Here is a 9968-nt window from a genome sequence, read left to right as displayed (position 1 = left end):
GCGTTCTAATTCTGATTCATCTGTGCCCATCTTTACTCTTGTACACATATTTATCTCCTGCCTCTAAAATGTGAAGCATTGGTGCGAGTTGAAACCTATTTCATTAAGAAAAACAGCGTAAAAATATGTATTTATAAAAACGTAAATCCATACATTAATTTCATTTTATGTAAATTTTAAAAGTAATTATTCAAAGAAAAAAAAATTTCAGAAAATATTCCCGATTTTTTTTTAAGGTGTAAAAAAACAAAACAAAAAATATTTACATTTTATAGAAAATCTTTCTCTTTTTTTATTGTAACACCCTAAAACTTCGTTATTAAATTTATTATTTACTCCGGTAGATATTAGGCAAATATTATTTACCTCTTAAAATAATTTTAATTTCATGATAAACGCATTAATAAATGTAAAGCTCCAGTTTCTGCGGGCATTCATTGGATTCCACCTGATTACTGAATAATTGGGGAAAAAATGTCTCAAATTCCAAACTTTTATGTCAAAATGCTGATCGAATTTTAAGGATTCCTGTGCAGCAATTTTTGAATGAAATAAAATGATGAGTTTATCTGTCTACGTGTGTGTGTGTCCCTCTTAAAATTTCAGATCCGTCTGAGTTAGCGTCCTAAAATTTGGACAGTTTGTAAAAAGAGTCATTTTAGCCCCCAACAATAAAAATCGTTCAACAATTTCATTATGATTGCTTGAGAGAGACTTATAAAAAATGAAACTTTTCCATTGCTTAGAAATCACCATTGATAAAAATAAAACTGCATGCGATTCTGTTTTATTAAGATAAAATCAGTGATAGCATGTATTTATAAGGAGTTCAGTGCACTTTCTTTAACGTTTAATTATTTTTTTATTCGTTATGCTTAGGTAAACTCAATTATCAACATGAACGTGGTAGCTTAGGTGGACTACGTTACCAAATTAGTATTACTAAAGTATTCCTTAGTTAATTTTATTTATAATTTTCTTTTTAAAACGTGATTCTATAAAACTTAATCATTAAAAATCAATGGTTATTTAAATAAAAAAGTACTGAAAGGCGAGATTAATTGAGAAATAGTACCCTCTGCCTTACGAGAGAGAGCCTGATTAATTTTTCTGATAGAAAATGCTTGAAATAAAAAAAATAAGCTTTGTACAAAAGGAGAAAATTGATGGAGAAATGGTACTAAATCGTTTAGGAGATAAGATCACTATACCATTTTCGTTGCCAACGATGTTTCATTAATTTTGGTAATATGTACTAATTTAATTAAAGCAGCAAGCAACGTATAAAATTGCTTAATTGATTTAATTTGTTTGGAAGGAAACGTAAAAAACTGTCATACTATTATTGGTGCTTAATTAATTTTTAGTAATATGCACTGCTGTTATTATGGAAATGGGTGCAGCTTTAATAGGTATCAAATATGCTAATATAGGTACAAAACATTTTATGGTATCAAAACTGTACCAATACCAACTTTGCCAATGTATTATAGATACTGTGGAAATAGACATTAGGGCCCCTACAAGATGTAAGTATTGGAGAAAATTGCTTGATTTGGGTAAATTTGAAACAGCATGCGTTAACCTCGAGTATGAGGTGATACTATAAACTGTTAATTTTTGTTTTGACAGGATTAGGTACTAAAAACTTGTCTCGCTAAATCGAAGGACGTATAGTCACCGGGAATGGCAAGGAATAATAATAATAATAATAATAAATGAAGCCATTAGAATTATTTTAGATTTATTAATTGGGTACATGCAACCAGAAAAGAAGTTAAGTGATTTTGCTAGCTATTTTTATTAAATCAAACCTGATTAGCTTTTGAATCAACAAATGATTTGACGCAGCGCCCCAGAATTAGAGTATAGGAGGATAAGCAAGTATAGGAGCCTTAATTTGACGAATGCCTATGATGACGTCACTTGCAAATCCAATTGTGTTGGTATTTGTCTTAAGTATCATTTCGTAGTACTGATTTTGATTTAAAATAAACTCAGTGGAGCGACAGCCCATAGAGGGCCAAGGCCTACTGTGCCAATCTCAGGTTTCTTGACCATAGAGCAATAGCAGATGTTCCGGTTAGGTGGTCAGCCGAACGCGAAACCCCCAATGTTTAGTTCCCTAGCATGCTTGGTACTCATTTATCGACCCACTGAAGGGATGAAAGGTTGAGTCAATTTTGCCCAGCCCGAGGATCGAACCTAGGACCTGTGGCACGGGAGCGCAAAGTGCTACCACTCAGCCACCGGGCGTCGATTTTGATTTATTGATTCTTTTTTTTTACCCCGACTGATGGATGAGTATTGTAGAAAATTTATGTTTTGAATTAATAGATGGCGTTGCCTACTCTTTTGTTTTGACTATTGTAATGTTTACTTTTTGTTTTGTTGTTATTAAAGAATATGAATCCTTACCTCTCTGACGCTTTTTTTACAAGTCTGGTAGGATAAAAACAAACGAAAAGAATTCTTTTAAAAATCGAAAAATAGATCTCCGAAAACACATTAAAATAATTTTGTTATCCGACAACGCAATTAATACTATTTGATTACAAAATTAAATCACGTACAATCTGTATTAAAATTTTAATATTATTGACACCCCAAATAATATATTTTTTTAAAAAAGTTTTCCCGATTATTAATTTTCAACGAACACCATCTGCATCAAAATAAAATCACTTTTCAATTTCAATTTAATTTCGGGAGCAAATTTCACTCAAAAAGTAATTTAAATCTTTATAACCAGGCGCCATTTACAATTATAAGTTAAAAATAAACATTAAATCATTAGAATTGTAATTAGCTCCCTCGTGAAAGTAATTGGCAAAGAAGATGCACCTTTCACGCTATTTTTAAATAAGCCGTAACTAATATTAACTTTTATTACATTGATTCTTTTCTATTTCAAATTAATTGAAGGTTAATCGCTGTCTTTTCAGATGTCGGCCTGCTCCTTTGATGTTATTCCAACAGCATTTTTATTTCTTCGAATTTGACTAACAGATGAGCTTTAAGGCTACACCTTGTTTATAGTACCTTCTTCTCAATGATTAAGATGATATCTCTCCGAGGCAAAGTGCGGAGCCTTGTGTTGGTGCAAATTGGGGTACGAATCGTTTATCAATATTCCCAACCTTCTGGATTTTCTTTTTAAAAGCTGGTGACATACAGTACGGGTAATTTTAAAAGAAAAAATATTCTAAAATTTTACTGTCAAACAAACTATTGTTTAGTCCTCAAAAAAGTTCGAAAACAATAATGAAGTTTTGGAGAATACAAAGGTCGTACACTTTTCACATTCTTTCTCATTTTATAAATAAATATCTAGAATTGGAGGGGTTTCCTGACCACGTGGTCTCACCGATAGCCAAGGATTCTGCAGAGCACTGCAGTGGACTGTTCGTAGAAACACGGTTCCCTGTAGAACATCGAAGTCGAGCATCATTGGCAGCGGTCAGTAAGCGGGTGGGTGACCACTTTGTTCAGCCTGCGTAGGAAGCGAGGGTGCGCGGTATCGGTCCTCGCTGAAAATGCTCTACAGTAAAGTGCTCGATTTCGCGCTCGGGTCGTCGGGCTACCAAAACAGAGGAGCCATCCCCTCTGCAGAGGATCAAAATTGCGACATCCTTAAGGATGTTTTCCAGACCGTTGTCAATATCCCATTGTGCAGCTCTAGTGCTACGTAAATACCTATCTGTAAAGGAGAGGAAGCGGGCTCAAATCCCGATTGAACCCTACCCGTGGCTATCTTTGTGATGTTCCTTCTCTTTTATATTTGTGACAGAATTTTACAATGCTTTGCGAGAGAAAAAAAATTCTAAAATTAAAGCTAAAAATGTTTGTTAGACAGAAGCATGTAGATAGAAAAACCTACAAAAAAGTCATTAAAAACAATGAAACATGTTTCCGGAAGTAAGCCTTCCTAATGAAAAGACCTTGCAATTAAGAGACTGTTTGTTTAGCTGTACCCGCAACATTTGCAGCTGAAAAATTATAGTTTTAACAATAATTGAACAGCAAATGATCAATTTGTATTGTTTTGCACAGGTTGTTTTGGGATTCATTCATTAGATTGGACATGAATGGAATTAATTTTCTAATATACAGGTTAGCTAGAAATAACTTACAATATGTTTATGGCTGTAACTGTCAAGATCTATTTCCCTTTTATAAATATTTAAACATATTAATAAAATTAATTTAAACATTAACCATTAATGAGGATAGACAATTTAGATAACAAGATAGAACAAATATTATTCTAAAATAAATTCTGTTTTAAAAAGAATAAATCAGAGGTAATTAAGGTGGAAACTTTTGGAAAAGAAAACAGGGTGGTAGTCATTTTTACACTTTATTTTCGGAGCTATTACTACCTCCATTTCTTAACAGTTTTTCGTTGTATATGTTAAATCGTATATGTTAGTTCGTTGTTCGTATATGTTAGATAGAATGATCGAAAAGGGTGATTGTTGAATTCCATCAGTTAATGTTGACAATCACGTAGTCGCTTTGGCTCATGTCCGAATTATATACTATGTCTAGTTAAGTGCCACTGCTACCCTACATCAATTTTAAGGTTCAGTGCCCGGAATACATTTGCCCGGTATGCCCTACATCAATGTTTTTTAAGGTCAAGTGTCAATCAATCTAAAATACCAAATAAATATAATAGTATCAACGAATAAATTAATATCAAATTGCATATAACAAATATTTCGGACATTCACCAAAACGACCATATGATTGTTGATCGACATTCACCAAAGCGACTATATGATTGTTGACATTCACCGGTGAAAGTCGACATTCTCTATAGATTTCGGTCATTATCGATCATATATATGCGCCGTTTTCTTTTTGCTTGTTGCTCGTTAACACTAACCTTCATGAATCTAACCTCAATGTATCCTAATTTTTAATGGCGGACAAAAATTCTTTGATTCAGGAGGTTTTGGCCTCAATCCCGGATTTCTATGAGTCATTCTTCGCATTCGCAGTTCCACAAATGAATGGAATATGCTTTCTGAAAACTATGAACTGGAAATATGTTTCATATCTAGCTCATCTGTTAATGTGTTGCGGTAGTCACGAATAGTTTTGCTTCAATTGAATTTTTTTTTTTATAGAAATGTGAAGCTTTTATTAGCAGCAATTTATATATTTCACGGATTTGGTGGGAACTTAATTTTGTTCTATATGAAATACCAGAATCTATAACCGACAGTTAAATATTTTGAAAACTCCTTCTGCGTATTATATGAATATTTCGAGCTTGTCGAGAATCGAGCTTGTTTCACTTCTTGGATAATTTTTTTTTTAAATTTCCAAAAATAGCATAAACTGACGAAAGATTTAAATAATGTGTTTTTTTAAATAAACTTATGAAAATAAGGAGAAAATTAACAATGCAGAAAAATGGCCCAGCAAATACACTAGAACAGAGAAGATCTAATTTCCCAAAGTCTCCTGGAACATAAATGGAAATCGGTTGAATAGTTTCTGAATTCTTGATTGTATATAATCGAAAAATAAAGTTTCGGGAAAAGCTAGGCATAAATTTCTAAAAGTGACAAAATCGAAAAAATTGAGTTTTTCGGGGAAAGAGCTTATTAATTTACACTGCTGGAGAAATTAATTTACACATTATGTTCAAAGTGGTTTTGAATAAAGAAAATTGGCTATGAAGAATTATTTAGAAATATTTATTCATCTTTACATAAGCCTGTTTGTTTTTCTAAAACATTTTTTTTCCGAATTTGTTCCTTTAGTCTTTCAACTTCCCTTCTTGACAGCGAATATATAATTTAAGAGATGCTAGAAAATGATTGCAATTTCGTTAATTGTCTAATGCTCTATTATTTGCTCTAAGGAATGAAGTACTACATAGAAAATATGATTCCTTCCTTTGAAATAACATTAGGAGTGCGCATTTCGCGTGTGAAAATGTGAGCAAAGCGATCTATTATTCATAATGGCTAGCTTAAGTATTAGTTACGTAAGCAATTCTTGATAACTGACAGGGGCATTGTTTGTCAGAACAGCGAAGATTTGCCCCCATCAAATTCAAAAAATGAGTTTTGTTAGAACCCTGTTCATATACTAAACTGTCGTAAAAAGTAGTTTGCCAGGAATAGCTACAAACTACTATTTTTCTTTTGTATCCCACTACTCACTGCATTACTTTTTTTTAAAAAAGTTTTTTTTTTAAAATGGCGGGCACTTGGAGTTTGTCCCATTGGCCACAGAAATGCCAGAACTGCTACTCTCTCCTCGTTACACAGTGGGCACCTGCGGCGAAGCCACGGCGGTGGAGCAGCGTCGCCCACGTCACGCAACCACAAACCCGTTCATAGGGCGGGTCACATTCACACAAAGAGGAAAGGACATAGAACACAAAGAGAGAAAGAAGCATCCATGCTCTGAGCAGGATTCGAACCCGCGGCCAATAGCTCCGCAGTCAGACACGCTAACCACTCGGCCACCTGGGCGGCTTTTTAAAAACGTAGCCCGCTACACTACAGACTACGGAAAAAAGACGCAGAGACTGCAGTAGTTTCACTACTTGTACTTCCGACCACTGATTGGGTTAAATATACGAAACAGAGCCGCGATGACTTAGGGGATAGAGCGTTCGCCTTCCAATGAGGCGAACAGGGTTCGAATCCCAGTCGATACGAATTACGGCTTGCACCGACCACGGTGCTGACGTGAAATATACTCAGTGGTAAACGGATCATGGATTAGAGTTCCCTTGCCGTCAGGCTAACCATGGGAGGTTCTCGTGGTCTTCCTCTCCATGTAACGCAAATGTGGGTTAGCTCCACGAAGGCAAATTTCTCCCAATACTCGATCCAGGAGTTCCCTTGTCTTCAGGATTGGGTTAAAAATGACAAGGCTACTCGTAAAAGATAAATTTATTTTTCGTATTATTCTATTTATTTTACTTCCTTCTTTTCTTCAGTTTGTAAAGAATCCCGCACGAATCTTATGGGAATTAATTCTTTGTCAAATCGGCTGAAAACTTAATATGTTCAAAACATTCTGAGCGAGCAAAAGTTTTTATTGGGCAAGTGTTTCCGAGATACGGAGCCTCAAGCATAGTGATCCAGACAACGATCATTTTGGTGAAAGGGGCTTGAAGCCTGCTTGCGCACACTCATTGCGAGTGTGCTTTTTAGGGGAGATGACATCAACAACTACTGCGAAGTTCATAGAATGTGTCCATGCAGCGATCCCAACAAAATGTAAGCAATATTCAAATAATTGATAGATGGTTATGTTTATGCGTAACTACACATACATTGAAGTATCTTTTTGTTCGAACAATCAGCCCCTTTTAAAGGGCTATAACATGTGAAAAATCTGATTCCAGTACCTCTACGTGGTACACATGTTAATGATAATGTCGTGAAGGTATTAGAGAATTTGGAATTACTTTTTATGTATCTCGGAATTTTTGAACTTCTTGTTCATGAGAACTTTTGATCAGAATGTTTAAAACTACAAATTAAATTTTTAGCTAATTTTCTATAAGATGAGTGCTTTGTATGAACACTTACAGAGCATAAATGCAGCTGCTCTTTTTGAAATAATGAAGTTTATGTGAGAGGTTCGTAAAACGAGACTTTTTAGCTGAATTCTTGATAACTGATAAGACAGTTTTAGAAATATTCAGTACAATATTTGCTTTATGCTTGAAATAGATATGCAATTTTTAGAGCAAGTTAACAAGTTAAACGTACGAAATTCGAATCAGAGCTGAGCAATCCAAGCTTCAAATGATGAGGGGAACTCTCACGAGAAAGAACATTTCATTCATAATCTTGATTGCAGTTGCTTTACATCTCAACCCTGATTCATCGTGACAGAAATAAAAAAAGAAATCGTCATTTTTTTCCCTTCTATTTAAACATCAACTGAAGTGACAAGTGCAGCCGCAATATTGGTCGCGGCGTTTTTAAACTTTGAAATGGGAACAGAATTTCACGTTGGCTTTTCTCCAGATAGAAAACATCAATACATTATTAGAGGCAGAAATGCATTTAAGAAGGGATCCTATGCAACTAGCTTCGTTCTTAGCAGCCATTAATACCGTTATTCGAAGCTGCTTAAGAAAGTTTTTAATTTAAGACTTCTGGCTTTTGTTTGACCTCAAATATGGGGGTAACTATTAAGCCACAAATGGTTAATTAACTAATATCTGACCGCTTCAGTTTCTTAGGGTTATTTATTTAATATTAAGTTACAAGTAAGAAATTCAATATTTGACTTACAGTCCCTGGCCAAATTATGAGACGCACTATAAAATTCTATGTGAAATCTTAATTATCAGGTGATACTCTATACAGCTGTATATTGTCTTTACGTGACTGTTTGCACTTGTTTACGTTAGTTTATCAATGGGTTAAATGAGACGATGTATAATATAAATTCTACTATTGGATAAATTAGACGATATATTATATAAATATAGAATATTTATTATATCAGGTATTAATATTAGTATATTATAATAATTGAACCAAATTATTAAATGCACTGTAGTGTTTTAAGAATCACATGTTTTGCACAAGTTTATAGGCAATACTTTTATATTTAATCATACATGTAATGGGTTTTAATTCAAGAGATTGTTCATATACTTCCTATTTGTATTCATTTTTAACGTATTGCATTACAATGTTAACCCATTGATACACTGACGTAAACAAGTACAAACCGGTTTCAGTCACGTAAGAACAATAAAGCTGTATAGTATCACCTGATAATTTAGATTTTACATGAAATCTTAAAGTGCGTCTAATAATTTGGTCAGGAATTGTATAATAAGTTGGTGATGGGGTTACTTTAAGCTAAATTGAATGTACATATACTGCTCAGAATTAAACTTAAAAACAGAGTTTCATTTTTTCTTTCCAGGAAAACATCAATATATTATCAGAGGCAGAAATCCATTTATAAACTGAAAGAAGGGATTTCCGCAAAGAATTAGAACAGTCATTCAGGGAAGCCACTTTTCAATTTAAAACATCCGTCAACTCAAAGAGTATTTACTCTAAGTAAGTGAATATTTAATGAAGAGGGATGTAAATATTTAAGCTTTTTTTAAATGTGGATATACAATTACATTCTATATTTTCGTGCATGAAAGTATTCCAAAACGTGTAATTTAAAGAGAAAGAAAACATGTTAGCTTGTGTTACCATTCAATACGGGGTAACTTTTAAATCAGTAGTAAGAAATCAAGATTTATTTAAATAATTGGTGATGTGGTAACTAAAGCTGCTCCAAGTATTTATCGGTAAAAATGAAACTGTAAAAAGTTTTTTTTCTACATATTTTTAGTATTTTATATTTCAAGTATTTTATATTTTTAGCATTAATTCACATAAAAAAATTTCTAAGATTTCTTTTGTTTGCTGATTGAAGTTCGGTTAGAAAGTAACAAGTTCAAACAATAAAATAAATTATCTATTTTTAATTAGTTAGGTCTGTATGTCAACCCTGAAATATTCATTGGGAAATGTTAGATATTTTTTTACTCAGCATTGAAAAATCAATTCAAATTTAAATCTTCATGCTTTAAATGTTGTAAGCAATTTTTAATATGGAAATTTAATGAAAAGAGGATTACTAACCAATTATAGTGAAGATAATATTTTGCTTGCTGTTCTACACAGACAATTTTAACGCTGAAGAATGTTAAAGTTACACTCCTCAGTGTTAAAATTAAGTGTAATAATTTTAACCCTAAAGTTTATTTATTTATTTATTTATTTTACGTTACAAAATCGAAATTTAAAATTTCTTTTTTTGAACTTTTAACAAACTATTTTGTTACTTTTTTCATTCACAATGAGCATAATGTTACAATAGTTTTGGACTTTTAAAATAACTTGCCCAAAAGTTATTGTCCACTGCTATTAAATATTCGCAGCAAATAATTACATGCCTTTGTT

The sequence above is a fragment of the Parasteatoda tepidariorum genome, chromosome 10, assembly GCF_982258835.1.
Source record: "Parasteatoda tepidariorum strain Cologne lab strain chromosome 10, Ptep-v5.0, whole genome shotgun sequence".
Taxonomy (NCBI): Eukaryota; Metazoa; Arthropoda; class Arachnida; order Araneae; family Theridiidae; genus Parasteatoda; species Parasteatoda tepidariorum.
The sequence above is the reverse complement of the archived record's forward strand: the minus strand, read 5'-3'. Positions refer to the sequence as shown.